The following is an 18,692-nucleotide window of genomic DNA, read 5'->3' on the forward strand; positions in this document are numbered from 1 at the left end:
GTGTGGAAAATACAAAGGTACGGAGGTGCGCGCGCAAAGCAGGCTGGTGGCTGAGGGCGCGGTTGTCATTTTCAAGCAGGAGGGAGTCTCAGACTCTGAGCTCCAGATCCGGGTGAGTCTCTAGGGACTCAGACTCAAATGGGAGAAGCGGGATTGTCTGGCATCAGTTGGAACGTGAGGGCAGCTTTCTCTCCGAGGTTTGCAGCGGTTGCTGGGGTTCTGAGAAGCAGAGCCTCTGGGAACGAGGCTGAGAGCAGCCATAACTTCTCCCTCCGCCCGCCCTGTTGATCCCGCCCCGCCCAAGCCCTGCGCAGAGCCATTTGCCAGATCGCCTCAGGCAAAGGCTAGATTAGCACCTCTCCAGAGGACAGAAGTTTTCCCACGGCAGACACAGCTGATTCTCACAGCCAGTCGACCTGGTGGTCAAATCCCTCTAGTATTAACTACAACAATCAAGGCTTAACTAGAACAAGACTGCACACAAAGACCACTAGAGGGTGCACCAAGAAATCATAAAAAATGCGGAGACAAAAAAACATGACGGAAATGGAGGATATAGGGCTAAAAAACGCAATTTTGAGGGCTTGCAATAATGTGCTAGAAGCTGCCAATAAACTTGATGAGAGCCTCACGAAATCTAATGAGACCCTCGATGCTATGATAAAGAACCAACTAGAAATTAAGCATACACGGACTGAAATAAAGAATATTATACAGACTCCCAACAGCAGATTAGAGGAGCGCAAGAATCAAGTCAAAGATTTGAAATGCGAAGAAGCGAGAAACACCCAACCGGAAAAGCAAAATGATAAAAGAACCCCAAAATACGAAGATAGTGTAAGAAGCCTCTGGGACATCTTCAAACATACCAACATCAGAATTATAGGGGTACCAGAAGATGAGAGAGAGCAAGATATTGAAAACCTATTTGAAGAAATAATGACAGAAAACTTCCCCCACCTGGTGAAAGATATGGACTTACAGGTCCAAGAAGCGCAGAGAACCCCAAACAAAAGGAATCCAAAGAGGACCACACCAAGACACATCATAATTAAAATGCCAAGAGCAAAAGACAAAGAGAGAATCTTAAAAGCAGCAAGAGAAAGAAACTCAGTTACCTACAAGGGAATACCCATACGACTGTCAGCTGATTTCTCAACAGAAACTTTGCAGGCCAGAAGGGAGTGGCAAGAAATATTCAAAGTGATGAATAGCAAGAACCTACAACCAAAATTACTTTATCCAGCAAAGCTATCATTCAGAAGTGAAGGTCAGATAAAGAGCTTCACAGATAAGGAAAAGCTAAAGGAGTTCATCACCACCAAACCAGTATTATATGAAATGCTGAAAGGTATCCTTTAAGAAGAGGAAGAAGAAGAAAAAGGTAAAGATACAAATTATGAACAACAAATATGAATCTATCAACAAGTGAATCTAAGAATCAAGTGAATAAATAACCTGATGTACAGAATGAACTGGTGATTATAATAGAATCAGGGACATAGAAAGGGAATGGACTGACTATTCTTGGGGGGAAAAGGGGTGTGGGAGATGCGGGAAGAGACTGGACAAAAATCGTGCACCTATGGATGAGGACAGTGGGTGGGGAGTGAGGGCGGAGGGTGGGGTGGGAGCTGCAAGGAGGGGAGTTATGGGGGGGGAATAATAGAGGAACAAATGTAATAATCTGAACAATAAAGATTTAATAAAAAAAATGGGCAATGGACCTAAATAGATACTTTTCCAAAGAAGACATAAGGAAGGCCAAGAGACATATGAAAACATGCTAAAAGTCACTAATCATCTGAGAGATGCAAATCAAAATGACAATGAGGTACCATCTCACACCTGTAAGAATGGCTATCATCAACAAATCAACAAAGGACAAGTGCTGGCGAGGATGGGAGGGAGTGAGCTGGACTCAGGGACCATCCCCAGTGCAAGAATTTTGTGCACCAGCCCTCTAGTTTAATAAGAATAAAATGAATTGCTTTTTAGATTAATTAAAAATTTTAATCTTTATTGTTGAGAGTATTACAGATGGCCTCCACTTTCCCCCCATTGCCTCCTTACACTGGGTTCCTGCCCCATCCCAGGCCTTTACCACCCTATCCTCTGTGTCCTTAGATAAGATCTTTGGTTAATCTCTTCCCAACCCCTCTCTCCCCTTCCCTCTAAGATTCATCAGCCTTCCATGCTTCCATGCCTCTGATTCTGTTTTACTCACCAGTTTATTTTGTTCATTAGATTTCTTGTTAATTTATTTTGATTTTTAGATTCGATTGTTGATAGATATGTATTTATTGCCATTTTATTCTTCATATTTTTATTTCTTCTTCTTCTTCTTTTTCTTCTTCTTCTTCTTCTTCTTCTTCTTCTTCTTCTTCTTCTTCTTCTTCTTCTTCTTCCTTCTTCTTCTTCTTCTTCTTCTTCTTCTTCTTCTTCTTCTTCTTCTTCTCTCCTCCTCCTCCTCCTCCTCCTCCTCCTCCTCCTCCTCCTCCTCCTCTTTCTTCTTCCTGCTCTTCTTCAAGAATATCCTTCAACATTTCATGTAACACTGGTTTGGTGATGAACTCCTTTAGCATTTTTTTCATATTTAAATATTTATCACAGACCCATTGCTTTAAATGTATATTTATGAACTGTCCAGAGACAGTTTTGGTCTCCCTCAGACTTTTGAAAATTTTAAATGATCCAGGCAACTCCTGTGAAGATCAAGTTTTCAAATTCTTCACCAAGGGCATCCTTAGCTCATTTGTGCTCCTGGGTAGTATTCAGGTAGCAGAAGTTTATGCTTCAAGCATCCATCCTGCCAAGTCGGCAATACTCATTTGATTTCTACCGGGTTCTACACCTGGACACAGTGGTCAGGATCTCTTCTTTAGTATTTTCTTATCTGTGAAGTTTTTTATTTTACCTTCAATTCTAAATGATAGCTTTGCTGGGTAGAGTAATCTTGGGTCTAGGTCCTCGCTATTCATCACTTTGAGTATTTCTTGCTACTCTCTTCTGGCCTGCAAAATTTCTGTTGAGAAATCAGCTGACAGTCATCTGGGTGATTCCTTGTAGGTAACTAACTGCTTTTCTCTGGCTGCTTTTAAGATTCTCTCCTTGTCTTTAACCCATGGGATTTTAATTATGATGTGTCTTTGTGCGGGCCTCTTTGGGTTCCTCTTGTTTGGGACTCTCTGTGCTTCCTGGACTTATAAATCTATTTCTTTCACCAGGTAGGGGAAGTTTTCTGTCATTATTTCTTCAAATAGGTTTTCAATATCTTGCTCTCTCTCTTCTCCTTTTGGCACCATCAGAATATGAATGTTGATACCCTTGAAGTTGTCCCAGAGGATCTTTACACTTTCTTCATATTTTTTTATTCTTTTTCTTTTTGCTCTTCTGATTGGGTGTTTTTGCTTCCTCATATTCCAAATCTTTGATTTGATTCTCAGAATCCTCTACTCTACTGTTGAATCCCTGTAAATTATTCTTTATTTTAGTTAGTGTATGCTTAATTTCTGACTGGTCCTTTTTCATGTCTTTGATATTCTCATTAAGATCTTTGAAAGTCCCATGAAGATCTTTGAATAACCTTAAAAGCATGGTTTTGAACTCTGTATCCAGTAGTTTGCTTGCTTCAATTTCTTTAATTTGTGACATGTTTCTTTGTCTTCACATTTTGGCTGCTTACCTCTGTTTGTTTCTATGTATTAGGTATTGTGTTATGTCTCCTGGAATTGGTAGAGTGGCTTTGTGTAGTAGGGTCCTGTAGGTTCCAGTGGCTCAGCCTCCCCAGTTACCTGAGCTGGGCACTCTATGTGTGCCTCTGTGTGAGCTGTGTGTTGGTCTTGTAGTTGAGCCTTGATTGTTGTTGGAATCACTGGGAGGAGTTGACCTTCAGACAATTGGCTGTGAGGACCTGCTGCAACTAAAGTGGGAGTACTGCTGTGCAGGAGGTGAGGTCCAGCTGTGAATCAAGGCAGGTTGGTGCTAGTGCCAGATCTTGGTCCTTTTATTGATAGGTTTGGGGCATGCTATCACCAGCTGAAGCTTGTTTGAGAGATTTTAGGAAAGTCTGAAGGTCCCAGCACAGGAACAATGACCCTTCTGAGCACTCCCTTCTGGGGGAAAGCTGCTCCCAAGTTCCTGCCCAATGCCAGACAACCAGGTTCCTTCCCATATGTGTCTGGGTTCCCCAGCACTGGAGCTCAAAAGAAGTGGGACCAGGTAACTTTGTGTGTAGGCCCTTTAAGAGGAACACCTGGGATTCCAGCAGCCTCCTTGCCACAGCCACAATCCCCACTGGTTTTTATGTCCCATAGTTATGGGGACTTCTCTTCCCAGGCCTAGAACCCTGGGCTGGGGGTCTGGTGTGGGACTGGGACCCCTTGCTCCTTATGGATTGCTGCAACCTTTTGTGGCAGGCGTTCAGGATCTGAAGAAGGGGCTGATACACAAATGAAAACACTAGACAAGAAATATAAATTTAGAAGGCATGGGGGCCAGGTGGAGACCTCTCTCTTGGAGAGGCACCCTGTCACACTCAGGGCAGGGCCGATGGGGGGGGGGTTGGGGTGCCGCACCCTGTCACACACAGAGCCGCAGGGCGATCAGGGGGTTGGGGAGCTCCCCTCTATCATGCACAGAACAGGGCCGATCAGGGGGTTGAGGAGCTCCCCCCTGTCACTCACAGAGCAGGGCTGATAGGGGGTTGGGGCGCTGCACCCTGTCACACACAGAGCCGCAGGGCGATCAGGGGGTTGGGGCGCCGCCACTGTCACACTCAGGGCAGGGCCGATGAGGAGGTTATGGCTCTACCCCGTCACACACAGAGCCGGGCCCATGGGGGGGCGGGGGTTGGGGCACTGCACACTGTCACACACAGAGCAGGGCTGATCAGGGCGTTGGGGCGCCGCACCCTGTCACACACAGAGCCGCAGGGCGATCAGTGGGTTGGGGAGCTCCTCCCTATCAGGCACAGAGCAGGGCTGATCAGGGGGTTGGGGTGCCTTCCCCTGTCACGAACAGAGCAGGGCGGATAGGGAGGTTGTGGCCCCGCCCCCTGTCACACACAGAGCCTCAGGGCGATCAGGGGGTTTTGTCGCTGCCCTCTGTCATGCTGATCCCGGTGCCGGGAGGCCTCACGGCTCCGCTGATCCCAGTGCTGGGAGGCATATTACCCTTTTACTATATAGGATAGAGGCCTGGTTCACAGGTGGGGGCTGGCTGGTTTGCCCTGAAGGGTGTCCTGGATCAGGGTGGGGGTCCCCACCTGGGTGCCTGGCCAGCCTGGATGAGGGGATGATGGCTGTTTGCATCTGGTCACACCCCCTTCAGGGTGGGGGTCCCCACTGGGGTGCCTGGCCAGTCTGGGTGAGGGGCTGAGGGCCGTTTTCAGGCTGGCGGGTTACTGAAGCTCCCAACCTGTCCTTTTTTCCTTTTTTTTTTTTTATTCTGGGCCAGCTTTAGCTCTGAGGCTCGCTTCAGCTGCATGGCTGCCGGCCGCCATCTTGGCTGGCAGTTAATTTGCATATCTCCTTGATTAGCCAATGGGAAGGGTAGCGGCCGTATGGCTAATTACCATGTTTCTCTTTTATTAGATAGGAGAATCCTTGGTTTCCTGATGAGGGTACATTAGATGTTGAATGTTAAGAAAGAGTAGGTCAGAACTTGAAAAAAACTCAACAGCAGGGGGAAAACTTGCCTCCAAATTGTTTCTCCTTATGGAACATGGTATTGCATTTGCTAGAGCATTTTAGAGAGAATAAACCTTCTCCCTTTGCACCCTCTGCTCCTAAAGAGGAGCAGAAAGAAAAATTGGAGGAGTGGCTTTTATGCCCCCCTCCATCTTTGTGTCCTGATCCTGAAATACTTAAATTGCCACTAATAGAATCACCTGTGCAAATGAAGTATGGTAGCAATCATCTCAGGTAGAAACTGTAGTTTAACTCTAACCCTGCTGTTTGGCATAACAATAGAAAAGTTATTTTGATTTTCTGAATTGTATAAATCATCCCATTTGATTGAATGCCTTATTGACTGTGATGTGAATATCCCATTGATTGTGATCTTACTGGTTTTAGAAAGCAAATTCCTCTGTACCTGGGAACCAGGACAGCACAATTATCCCAAGACCTGAGGGTTCCAGATAATGTTTCCCTGTCAACTCAGTGGTCCCAAGACCAGGACAGCACAATTACTCTAAATTGCCTCAATGGCTCTAGGTAATGTGTTCCTGGCAACTCAGTGGTCTCAAGACCCGAGGGCTCTAGATAATGTGTTCCTGTCAACCCAGCGGTCCCAGATAATGTGTTTCTGTCAGCTCAGTGATCCAGAGACCCAAAACTGTAATTAACATGCTTAATTCTGCTTCTGTAAACTACTTTTTTTCGAACCAAGTTCCTCATTCCAAACCCTGGGATGTAATCAATACTTTTGTGATTTTTGCCTATATAAACCTGGTGTTGTGGCCATCTTATCACTTCGAGATTTGGGAGAGCGAAATGCCCCCTCGGAGTCCCGGATTGCAATAAATGTGACTCTTTAATTCGACTTCTTGAGGCGTCCTTCTGTGATTCGCGGGGTACATTACAACACAAAGAGCTATCCAAGAAGGATTAAAGGACATGATGGTGGAGAAGAGACTTGCTTTTCCTATTATACAGGTAGCTGACCCACAGCTCCTGAATCATAATAAAACAGCATAAAAATTTTGACTTTAAAATGATAAAGGCCTTGTGTAAGAGTCCAGAATAGTCTTACCACTCCTTTTACCGGAGAAATTATGAATAACATTTCTGAAGCATTCTTAGCTCCTTATGATTGGTATTCTCTAGCTCACATAACTCTAGATGGAGGAGATTATTTACAATGGAAGGGATAATTTTTGGAGATATGTCAGGAGCAAGCACACGCAAACCACGGGCTGAATGATCAAATTACTTATGAAATGTTAGTAGGGCTGGGACAATATAGTGATGTGCAAAATCAGCTAAATTTTGCACAACAGGCTTATGAGCAAGTTAGACTTTGTGGAAGAAGAGCTTGGTGGGCTTTACCAGCAAAAGGGGACCCTGAGGGAGCTTTTAGTAAATGTATGCAGGGGTCTACAGAGTCATTTTCTGACTTTGTGGCTCGCCTCACTGGAGCTGTGAGACGACAGATTCAACATGAAACAGCAGGAGACATTTTAATTCAGTAATTAGCTTATGAAAATGCCAATGCTGATTGTAAGAAATGCCTGATGCCTCTGAGAAAAAATAGTACCATTACAGAAAAGATTCGAGCATGTCAAAATGTGGGATCAGGCATTTTTCAAGCAAGCTTACTAGCTGCCACTGTAACAGCGGGGAATAGAAAATGCTTTAATTGCGGACAGCAAGGACATTTCAAAATAGAATGTAGGCAACCAAAAAGGACACAAGGTGGCGCCCAAGGGAAAGGCGTGAGCATTCCTCCTCCCAATTCAGATAATGCAGATTTAGCCTCTTTATGTCCCAGATGTCAGAAAGGAAATCATTGGGCTAGTCAATGTAGATCTAAATTTCATAGAAATGGGCAGCCATTAAATCAAGACATAGGGAATGCCCAGCCACAGGGAAACAGCCAGAGGGGCTTCCCCCAGCCCGATTAGAAAAGGGATTTACACCCTTCAAGGCCCACAGTGAATTCCCTCATCCGAGCCACTCCAGGGAGCACAGGCCTAGATCTCAATAGTCCAAAGCAATCACTCTGACCCCTGATATGGCTCAGCAAGCTGTTCCTACAGGAATTTGGTGGCCTGTACCACCAGGAACGTCAGGCTTAGTCTTAGGAACAAGTGGAAATACTCTGAAAGTACTGTTTTGCCTGGAGTCATGGATTCAGACTATGAGGGAGAAATCAAGGTAATATTAGAATGCAAACATATTATGCAAATTACTCCAGGACAAAGAATTGCTCAGCTCCTGCTTTTACCTTATATTCAGCAGGGTAAAGCTATAAATAGGAAAAGAGGAACACAAGGATTTGGAAGCTCAGATATATATTGGATACAGGAAATTAGCAAAACCTGTCCCATGATTAATTTAAGAATAGAGGGAAACTGTTTAAAGATTTAGTAGACACTAGAGCGGATGTTAGTGTAATCAGTCAAGAATTCTGGCCTCCAGATTGGTCCATGGTAGAAGCTATGGGCTCTATTACTGGAGTTGGAGTTCCTGATGATACTCAACATAGTGCTGCAGTGTTAAGGTGGCAAGAAGAGGAAGGACAAACAGGATGGTTTCAGCCCTATATAGTCTCTGGAACTACAGTCAACTTATGGGGCTGGGATGTTTTAGAAGGTTTACAAGCTTGTATTATTACCAGCAAGGGACAGAAGTTAATAACTCAGATGGGATATCAAGCTTGTCAAGGCTTAGGAAAAGATAATCAGGGCATTAAAGAACCCATTCAAGCCAATAAAACACAGGAAGACAAGGATTAGGATATCAGCCTTTTTAGGAGTGGTCACTGCTCAGTCTCCTTACCCCCATGCTGATCCTATACAATGGAAAGATGAGAGACCTATATGGGTGGATCAGTGGCCATCAACCAAGGAGAAATTAAGTCATATTCATGAATTAATACAGGAACAAGTAGAGGCTGACCATATAGAACCTTCCAATAGTCCTTGGAATACTCCTATATTTATAATACCTAAGAAGGCGACAGGAAAGTGGCGATTGTTACATGATCTTAGAGCGGTTAACGCTACTATGCATGCCATGGGAGCTTTACAGCCTGGACTCCCAGCACCTTCACAAATCCCTCTATATTGATCTCTTATAGTAGTAGATCTTAAGGATTGTTTCTTCACCATTCCCTTGGCACCTCAAGATAAACAAAGATATGCCTTTTCAGTGCCATCTATTAATAATATAGAGCCTATGAAAAGATATCAATGGAAGGTTTTGCCTCAAGGAATGGCCAATAGCCCTACCTTATGTCAAAAATATGTAACTCAAGCCATTCTAAGGGACAAATATCCCCAATGTTATATTATCCATTACATGGATGACTTGCTGTTAGCGAGTCCATGGGAAGAACAGTTTAGCAATGTTTTCCCAATCAGAAAAGGAACTTCCTAAATGGGGCTTAAAAATTGCTCCGGAAAAAGGTACAGAAAGAAATGCCTTTCAAATACCTAGTAACCATAATTGAGAACCAATGTCTTAGGCCTCAAAAGGTGGAAATACGAAAAGACTGCCTTAAAACCTTAAATGACTTTCAAAAATTATTAGGGGACATTAATTGATTAAGACCTTATCTAAAAATCTCTACAGGAGAAATGACAAATTTATTTAATATGCTTAGAGGTGATTCTAATCTTTCTTCACCCCAAGTATTGACAAATGAAGCTAGAAAGGAGTTACGAAGAATTGAGCAGGCAATCTCCTCAGCCCAAGTAGCATGGTACTGCCTGAATTACCTTTATTGGGACAAATTAATCCTACTACAAATAGTCCCATTGGAGTCATCTTCCAAAATAAAAACTCTCTTGCTATTATTGAATGGGTCCACCTAGGGCTGTGGTCGGCAAACTGCGGCTTGCGAGCCACATGCGGCTCTTTGGCCCCTTGAGTGTGGCTCTTCCTAAGCCTTAGGAGTACCCTAATTAAGTTAATAACAATGTACCTACCTATATAGTTTAAGTTTAAAAAAATTGGCTCTCAAAAGAAATTCCAATCATTGTACTGTTGATATTTGGCTCTGTTGACTAATGAGTTTGCCGAACACTGACCTAGGCCATCAATCCTCTAAAACTGCGGTTACATATATAGAACTTATGGCTCAGTTGATATCTCAACTTAGAAAGCACTGCAGGAAGCTTAGAGGAGAAGAACCCCAATGCATCTATCTTCCCCTTACTGGGAAGCAATTAGAAATGTTATTTCAGACTGATTTAAATTGGCAAATTGAACTAAGTGGATATCCAGGGGAACTTAGTTGTCACCTACTAAAAAACAAATCATTACAATTTTTATATTATACCCCTATTATTTATACAAAAAAAAATACTAAGCAGGAACCTATTCCTGGAGCATTAACTGTTTTTACTAATGGATCATCTAATGGTAAAGTTGCTTATCATACAATGAATTCAGACTGAGTCATCCAAATTAGAAGCTAACAAGGCTGCATTGCAGGATTTCCGAGAGCCTCTTAATATAATTTCAAACTCTGCTTATGTTGCAGGCCTGGTGAATAGAATTGAAACTGCTCAATTAAGAAGGCTCAGTGACCAAAGTTTATTTATACTATTTAAACAAGTTCAACAGATTGTGCAACAGAGACGGTATCCCTTTTATATTACTCTATCAGGGCTCACAGTGTATTACCTGGCCCATTACCAAACAGAAATGCACATGCTGATCAATTGGTTGCTTTATTAAAACAGGCCGCAGAATCTCATCAGCTTTTACATCAGCCTGCCAAAATGTTGTCTAGACAATTCTCAATCACTTGGCAGCAGGCAAAACAGATTATCAGAGAATGTTCCACTTGCATGTTACATCTGCCTCCAGGGCCTAATATAGGAATTAATCCTTGAGGATTGATAAGGGACCATATCTGGCAAATGGATATAACACATTATACTCCTTTTGGATGCCTTGGGGCATTGCATGTCTCCTTAGACACCTTTTCAAAAGTCCTATGGGCTACTGCATCTACAGGGGAAACGGAAAAACAGGTTATTAATCATTGCCTAGCTGCTTTTGCCATCATGGTAATTCCAAAAATTATTAAAACTGATAATGGGCCTACTTACACAAGCTGTCATTTCCAGCAATTTTGTAAAAAGTGGAAAATTCAGCACATTACAGGAATACCATATAATTCCCGAGGACAGGCAAGTATTGAATGCCAACATCTGTGGCTAAAATCCCAACTTGAAAAACAAAAAGGGGGGGGGAGGTGATGGAGAAGTCACCTGTAAATAGACTACACCAAGCCTTGATTACTTTACATTTTTTTCACTTGTAATGCTGATGGCCAGACACCCATGGAATTACACTGGTATGAGAATAAGACAAAGGAAAATGGTCTGGTTAAATGGAAAGATCATGAGTCTGGTTTATGGAAGGGCCCTGACCCCTTGCTAACATTTGGCTGAGGATATGCTTGTGTATTTCCAGAAAATTTCTCCAAGCCCGTGTGGATTCCTGCAAGAAATATTAAACTTCAACATGGATCCAAGAGAGGAACTGACCAGATTAATGAGGACCTTGCACCTGGAACCGTACCTTGCAGCTGCAGACAATCAGCTACCCCAGCCACAGACAGCAGCAGCCCCAGGCAACACACTGAAGATAAGGAGTGGGAGGAGAATGAGGCGGATGATAAACAGTCCAGAGATGACTTGGGGGATGATAAAGAAGACGGTCCAGAAAGCTGAGTGAACTTGTGAGGAGACCGGAACCCCAAGAATGCCTGAGAACGTCTTTCTTGCAATGCTAGGAGCCATCAGTTGTGTGGTAATACTACTAGGGACAAAATGGAAAGTATATTAGACTTATGTTTCCTGACTCTCCATGGGTAAGACCCTTTAAAAGCCCAAATACATTTACCATCACTATTTGCTCCTTGGAGAGGCAAAGAAAATTTAACATTACTAAGACATCCCCCCACTAAAATGAATGGCACCCCACCGAGGAACAATTTTTCCTTTGTGGATTGGAGTCCCTACGGGCCTGCGTATAGTAATAATTGCACCCTGAAATGGAAGGGGACCATATCCTATCTATATGTTAAAGTTACTCACTCCATCTCATGGTATGAAGGAGGATTTGTTGAGAAATTAGCTGCTGCATTTGCACCAATAAAATGATATAGTTTTAACTATAGCTTAGATAATTCCATTTGTACCTTATAGGGAACTCCCAACAAGACAGCATTTGCCACCGCTTGTGTCAATAAAAAATCACCTTCTTGGAGCTTGGGGTATAGGTAACATCACCCTTAATATTTTAGAATTATAGCAGCATATTGTACAAATATCCCAGGCAAACTTACAAATTAATTCCTTCTATGCCTGGCAGCAATTGAAAAAAGGACATAAAAGAATTTAATCCTTTTCACTGGATCTCCTTACATTTTCCATTTAGCATAACCACTATTGCCTGTCTCATTCTTGTTCTTATATGTTTAATTCTAGTCTGCAGATGCAGAATAAAAATCATAAAAAGACTCAAGCTCTGCAAGTGGCATATACTCCTTTCCACATCTATTGAGAAATCAAAAACGGGTAATTGCTGGAGGCAATGACCAACAGTAATTAATATACAAATGGGAGAAGTCCATCAGAAAGCTGAATGGGGCTTTGATATTCAGCAGGGCTGAAAATCTGCATATTATTACCTGCTATTGAATGAATGGCTGAAGGCAACCCCCTAACCTGATAATCTTTTACTGTTTACCAAACTTTACCTTTGATATGCCTGTTTGCATTCCTAAAGGACAAATGTGTATTCTAGTAAATAAAAAGGATATGGGTTTGGATATTCAGCGAGCTTAGTTACTAGAACTAAGTATCCATCTGGCTTCCCCCATAGTTTCTAAATTTATATTTCTTGTCTTGTGCATTAACTTTGCGCATCAGCCCTTTCTCCAGGCCTTGAACCCAAGCTGCGCGGGTCGAGGCTTCATAGCGAGTGCCAGAGGAGCTCTGGTTATCTGTGATATTCTGGATGGTACAGAACACTCCATGATCTAGAAAGCTGTTGTTACTTGAATCCTAGTTCTTGTAGAGATTATTAGCTCCACAAAATTAGCTGGAAAAATCTTATGGTTCCAGAGAGGAGGAAAATAGCCAGGTCTTGCTGAAATCTGTTTCTGGAGCATCCTAATCCTATCTAATAAAAGACAAAAAGGGTAATTGACCATACCTTCGCTACGCTTCCCATTGGCTAATCAGGGCAATATTCAAATTAATTGCCAACAAAGATGGCGGCTAATTTGCATACTGCAGGCAGGGCAGGACAGCGCCAGACGCCATCCAGGCCCCCATGTGTGGCCCTGGGCGGCCAGGCTTAGGCGGCTCGATCGCGTCACCTAAGCCCCACCCCAGCCGGGACCCCCGTGTGCCGCCTAAGCCCCACACCGCTTAAGCCCCGCCCCCAGCCAGGACCCCCATGTGCCGCCTAAGCCCCACACTGCTTAAGCCCCGCCCCCAGCCGGGACCCCCGTGTGCCGCCTAAGCCCCGTTGCCAGCTGGGACCCCATGGTGATCTCAGAGCAGGCAAGTGTGGAGGGCGGGCAGCCCCCAAGTGGGCCTGCTCCTGGGATTGCCATGGCGATTCCAGAGCAGGCAAGTGCGGAGGGCGGGTGGCCCCCAGGTGGGCCTGATCCTGGGATCGCCATGGCGATCCCAGAGCAGGCAAGTGCTGAGGGCGGGCAGCCCCCAGGTGGGCCTGCTCCCACCTGGCAATCTCAGAGCAGGAAAGTTCCCCACAGGCAGCACCCAGCAGGGCCTGCTCCCGGTCTCTGCAGTGATCCCAGTGATCCCATGAGCAGGAAAACCGCAGCCCTGAGGGCTGCACCCCACCCTGGCACAGCTCAAGGGAGAGAAAAACACGCAGTGGAGGCCAGGAGCCTGAGAGATCAACACAGAGGGGCACCTGCTCCAAGCCTCCATGGTGTGGCTGGGGGCAGGCCCCCAGCAGACACACACACTCACACACACACACACACACACACACACAGTGCCTGCTCTGAGCCTCCAATGTGGCTGGGGACAGGCCCCCAGCGGACACATACACACACACACACACACACACAGGACACCTGCTTTGAGCCTTTGCTGCCAGACTGTGGCCGTCAGTAGGACATCCACTGAGGGCTCCCGGACTGTGAGAGGGGCAGGCTGCACTGAGGGAACCCCACCCCCCAGTGCATGAATTTTGTGCACCGGGCCTCTAGTTATATATATTTATGGAGAGAGATAGAGAGATATAGACATAGGTAGATAGATAGATAGATAAATATAGATAGATATAATTGGTTCATGTGATTATGGAGACTGGGAAGTCCCAAGATCGGCAGTCAGCCAGCTTGAGACTCTAGAGAGCCAATGATATAGTTCCCATCCAAGTCCAATTAAGTGGTATAAGTTATAGCTCAAGACCTAAGAAGAGCCTATGTTTCAGTTCAAGTTCAAAGGCAAGAAAACACTGATGTCCCAGCTCAAACACTCAGGCAGGAAGAGTTCTCTTACTTGGGGATGGTCAGCCTTTTTGTTCTATTCAAGCCTTCCACTGGTTAGATGAGGTCCACTTGTATTATAGAGGGCAATCAGCTTTATTCAGTCTGACTGAAATACTAATCTTATCTAGAAACACCCTCTCAGATACATCCAGAATAATGTTTGATCAAATATCTTGACACTACATGGCCTTGTCAAGTTGCAAAAAAACAACAAAACACACAAAAACAAATGATCACAATCTGATTCTACTGATATCTTTTTCTTATGTTGCTTAAAAAACATTGAAATTATCTGTAATATCCATTCTTCAGGAAGGATTTAAAAGCATCAAAAGCATGGTTTTCTATAAAGCATTAATATTTTAGACCTAGAAGAAATCTTAGACAATTTTAGTTCAACTCTTTTGTTTTATTTTCACAAAGTTAACTGTCTTGGGGTCTCTGAGACAATGAGAGGCCCAGCTAGTCTCTGTCCCCCTGCTGTCAGGCTAGGGTTTCTCCCACAGTTTATAGCACTTCTCCTAAAGTCAAAGAAGGTGTCCTTTGCGGGAGGAAAGGCTTGTTGTCTCCTTCATCTGCTCCTATTCTTTCTCCTCCTCTTCTTACTCTCTATCATCTTCCTATAATTCTTTTCTCTTCTCCTGCTTATCTTGCTTCTTTTCCTCTCCTTCCTGTTTCTCTTCTCTTCCTTTCATTACCTCTTCCTCCTCTTCTTTCTCTTTCTCCTCTTCCTGCTCTGTTGTCTTCTTTTTTTCATGTGTGGAAAACTTAAGAATTGGAATACAAAAGAAAGCAGACTTCCTTACCTTAGGTTTATCCATCTTCAGCCTGAAGGCAAAGGTTGTACTGGTCATCTTCCTATGATGACTTATCTTTTAAGCCAAGGTCTTACAGATATGACCAATGTATGTGTGCTCCTGAGGACTTGGGACTTCATCTGTAGTGACCTTTGGCATCTCACAAGAAAGATTGTTTGGGGCATTTACTCAGTAAAATTAACATTTGATGAGCACATGCTATATGTTGGGTGTTATATTAAACACTTTAACTCAGTTAGCCAGAGGAGAGAGGTCTGGGAAATTCCATCATAAAACTGCAGTAAACTTTTAGTCACTCCTTCAGCAAGTAGATAAGAATTATAAACCAGGAACCAAGTGAGGGATAAATGAATGGCTGCAAAATAGTGTGACAAATGCAATGATTGGGGAAGTCTAAGATGTTATGAGGGCTTCTGGGAGGGACTTCTATTCTGACCCAGGAAGGCTTTCTGGAAGAAGTAATTTCTGCATTGAATTTTGAAGTGGGTAGGAGTTAGTGAGTTATAATGGGGTGGCATTTTGGGTGAAGGCTTAAGGAACAACCAGTGCAATGGCCTGAAGATAAGAGGACATATTCAGGACCAAGAAGTGAATCCATGTGGCTGGAATGGAGAGGACTCATTCATCTCCAGAGGTGAGGCTGCAGAGTGATACAGGAACCAGATATGAAGGACTATATGAATCCAAGAAAGGAGTTGAAAGCTCATTCAAAGGATAATGTGGAAACATCTACTATTTATCAGGGGTTTGAAAAGGTCAGATATGAATTTTAGAAAGATCCTTTTGGTTGCAGTGCAGTGAGTGACTAACTGATCCAGGCCAAAACTAGGTGCAAAGATATGAGTTAGGGAACTGAGATTTTTATAATAGCTAGGGCAAGACATATCTGTGGCTTAGGGGTGAAGGTAAGGGGAAGGTTGGGAGTGGTAATTGGCTTGGTAATTGAATGACTGTGTGGGCGGATGAGGGAGAGAAATCATAGGTGAGTTTGGAAGTATGAAGAGGGTGAGAAAGAAAATGAGGTGAGTTTAATTTTGGTCCTTTTGAATTTGAAATGCTTGTGATCACCCAACTGAGTCTGTCCGGCAAAAAGCAGGCAAGCATAGTTGTCTGTTTATGTACAAGAACTTAATAACTAGTTATTTTATTAAGACAATCTCTGGATAAGGAGATAAAATTCTCTTGACAAGGACATGTGTTATGGATGCTGTTTGAGCTGGGGCATCAGTGTTTTCCTGCTTTGGGGGTGTCTCAGCACCCAAAGCAGTCCCCACAGGCCTTAAACTGAACCCAGAACACTGAGCATGGTGCTGAGGGAGAACCATGAAACATTCAGAGGAGCAAAAGAGGAAGCCGGAGGTACTTTAAATCTCTTCTTTATTATTAATCTACATGAAATTATCCATAAAGCACCAAGTTACCCATGTAGTATTTGAACAAAATTTGTGATAATCTCAAAGGACACTGTGGTTAAGAACATGGGCTTTTGAACAAATAATTCTGGTTTATAATTTCAGTTATGCCATTTGCTTTGTAACCTTAGGGAGCTCAATCTCTCTAAGCCTCAATTTCTTTATCCGCAAATGAGCTAAAACTATGTGGTTAGGTATAAAAATATCTACCTCACCAAATTGGTGTAACGATTAAATGAAATAATGTCTGTAAAGGTTTAGCAAGTTTCAGTTTCTGGCAAATAGTAAGTCTAGTAATTACTGCAGCTGCAATAGTTGTTATTATGAGACATCCAGGCAAGGCAAATATTCTCTTCCTCTCCCATCCCACCCACACCTATTTACTATGGCAACTAGGGGTAAAAACAACAACAAAGTGCATAGCCACACTCATGCACACAGATGTGCACAGACCATGTGTATACATATTTATTTGTAATAACAGAGGACTTTGTTATTTCTTGCTTTAAAACCATAGCCATGCTGTTCTATGGAAATATAGAAGAGAAATGCATCCTGTTTCGAAGTGATATGCTCATGTAATTACTGCAAAACAGATGGCCGATCTGTAGTAGACAGGTAATTGCTTTAGAAATGGATTTGAAGATTGGAAATGATGATAGAGTGCATTGTTCATATGATAGCGGTTCATTAAGGCAGTTCATGGCTCATTATAATTTAAAAAACCACATTGAAAACAGCATGTTATTTCCACTTTTAAGCTAATAGGAAGCCCCTGCTTGCTCTAGTATTGTGCCAAGCTTTGGAAGAAAATGAAATCACTTATTGTGCTACATTTTTCTTCTAAGGAAGGAGTTCAGCATTTGAAAAGTCCAATTATCCATCAACATTATTGAATACCAACTATTATTCTTTCATATACCTCTCTTGTTTCCTACTCTGTACTTTCTTTTTCCATTTTGCCCCCATATACTCCAAAGTACCACAAAAATTTAGAAATGAGCACATTTTACACACTTGCTGATGACAACGTAAATTGGAACACCTTTGTAGGGAAATTCACTGAGATGCAATATGGCTCTAGCAGCAAAGGCAACTGAGAAATGTTGGACTCTATAATTCTCTGTGACTATTTGACTCTCCTAGGCCTCAGGCTTGGCTGACTACCCAGAAAACCAAAATGCTGCCCAAAAGATAAACTCCATGCCCCTGGAAGGAGGTTAATGAATGTATAGAGCAGGGGTCCTCAAACTTTTTAAACAGGGGGCCACTTCACTGTCCCTCAGACCGTTGGAGGGCCAGACTATAGTTTAAAAAAAAAACTATGAACAAATTCCTATGCACACTGCACATATCTTATTTTGAAGTAAAAAAACAAAATGGGAACAAATACAATATTTGTATTTGCATGTGGCCCGCTGGCCGTAGTTTAAGGACCCCTGGTATAGAGTGTGATAAATGCCTGATGTAATCACATTGTTAACTTATGAATGCATTGTTCTTTCTGGTTGTCTATGTGACTACCCACCATATGGTTTTACTAGTAACCCTCTATAAAAAAGAGGCCCTCCCCTGGGAGGGGTGTGGATTCTTCATGGCTGGCCACCACTGGGAGCAGAGGCTCTGCCCATATATGTAATTTTCTCCTATTAAAGCTCTTATGAATTTGTGTCAGTTCTTCAGAATCAATCCTGAATTTATACTTTTGGGGCTTTCTCCCAACAATTGGTGCTGTGAGCAGAATTTCAAAGAACCCACTAAACCTAGGGGCAAAATGGGGTCAAAATAGGCTCTGCTGGAGAAAATCCCAGGTTGGCTAAGTGCTCATGCTTTGGACCAGCTGAACCAAGCACTGGAGTCTTGGGGACTAGAGCGTGAGTATGAGGATGCCCTGAAAATGTCCACCAGATAGCAGAGTTATGGGAGAGGCTGAATAGAGATAAAGAAAGTAAAGATGGTAAGGTTACTTATGGTGGCCACTGTAGCCTGGTTCCTCCTTGTGCTTGGAGGTTTTCTTGGGAAGAGTCATTAGCACTGGCCGCTAGGAATCAGTGTTTGGAGGAGGACCTTCAATTAGAAAGGGAAATCTGCCTGGCATAGGAGGCTACTACTGAAGGGCTCTCACAACATCTGCATGAGAGTGATGAGAAGGTAGAAACCTTAGCCTGCAGGGTAGCGAAACTGAAAGGAAAGCAAGTACAGTGCTGCTGGGTTTGGGCAGTCATGGTCAGGGCAAATTGGG

The sequence above is a fragment of the Myotis lucifugus genome, unplaced genomic scaffold, assembly GCF_000147115.1.
Source record: "Myotis lucifugus unplaced genomic scaffold, Myoluc2.0 scaffold_7, whole genome shotgun sequence".
Classification (NCBI taxonomy): Eukaryota; Metazoa; Chordata; class Mammalia; order Chiroptera; family Vespertilionidae; genus Myotis; species Myotis lucifugus.